The sequence below is a fragment of the Cynara cardunculus genome (assembly GCF_001531365.2).
Source record: "Cynara cardunculus var. scolymus isolate 2C chromosome LG 10, CcrdV1, whole genome shotgun sequence".
Lineage (NCBI taxonomy): Eukaryota > Viridiplantae > Streptophyta > Magnoliopsida > Asterales > Asteraceae > Cynara > Cynara cardunculus.
The window spans coordinates 21,090,737-21,091,896 of NC_037537.1; the positions used below are offsets into that span (position 1 = coordinate 21,090,737).

General features: G+C 42.8%; 1 non-coding gene across 1 annotated transcript; it reads left to right on the top strand.

Annotated features, from left to right (window-relative positions):
* Positions 1-1,041: 1,041 nt before the first annotated feature.
* On the top strand, positions 1,042-1,148 carry LOC112520553. Its single transcript, XR_003070025.1, has one exon. It is a non-coding gene; the product is annotated as a small nucleolar RNA R71 (small nucleolar RNA).
* Positions 1,149-1,160: the final 12 nt, after the last annotated feature.

Below are 1,160 nucleotides of genomic sequence, written 5' to 3' on the forward strand. Positions count from 1 at the left end.
GGACAGAAGTGGTGGTCTCGGATGCCTTCTTCTCTAGGGGTCGGACCGGTCTTTCTTTGGCAGGAACAATGATGTAGCATCAGCTTCTGTCAAAATGGGTGTACTATCTTTTTGTACTTTTTCTTTCAACTCCTTCCCACTCCTAAGGGTCACTGCTTTCACATGTTCCTTTCCTAAGGCTCTCGGGACTTCTGTGTTACTAGGCAAAGTACCCAGAACTCTATTGGTCTGATTGAGTGCAAGTTGACTGACTTGGGTCTCTAAATTCCTGATAGYCGCACTTTGCTGATTAAAAAGAGATTGATTTTGAGAGTTTTGTTGGGTTATCAAAGCTTGATTTTGAGCTTGAGCATGCGCAAATAACCCTTTTATCATTGTTTCCAAAGAAGATGATAAATCAGCCTAAGGAGGTGTCTTGTTTTGAAAAGGTGGTTGAGCAGTTTGAAAAGTTTGGTGATGAGTCTGAGAGTTAGAACTGTTTCCATGATGTTGTGGTTGGAAATTAGAAGTTCCTTGTTGTTTATGGACTGGTGGGTTTAAACATGGACTGTTCCAAGAAAAATTCGGGTGTTGTTTCCAACTTGCATTATAATTGTTGGTATAAGGACCAGATCCATTATGAACAAAGTTTATGGATTCAGAATTATGAGRACAATGTTCATACGAGTGTTCCTCACCACAACACACACACTGCACAGATAGGACTGTTGGGACAGGTGTATTAGCAACTTGCTGTCCTCCCTGACCAGAAGTTAAATTTTTCAGCAGGTTGGTCATGGAGGTAAGCTGAGCTGTTAATGCAGTATATGCATCTACATCATGTATCCCAGCAGTCTTTTTCTGTGATTGAGCACAGTCTTTTTCTGTGATTGAGCACGTGGGTCTGTCCAATGCCCATTGTTGGCTGAGATCTTTTCTAGGATCTCGTATCCTTCATTGTAGGTACTGGCTGTAAAGGCTCCGCCTGCAGTCGCGTCGAGCATTTGTTTTGCCATGGGACTTAACCCATTGTAAAACGTCTCGAGTTGAATGCAGTACGGAATGCCATGGTGTGGGCATTTCCTCAACAGCTCTTTAAACCTTTCCCACGCGTCAGGAACAGCCTCATCGTCCATTTGTTTGAAAAGACAGATCTCATTTCTGGACTTAGCGTTCCTTGT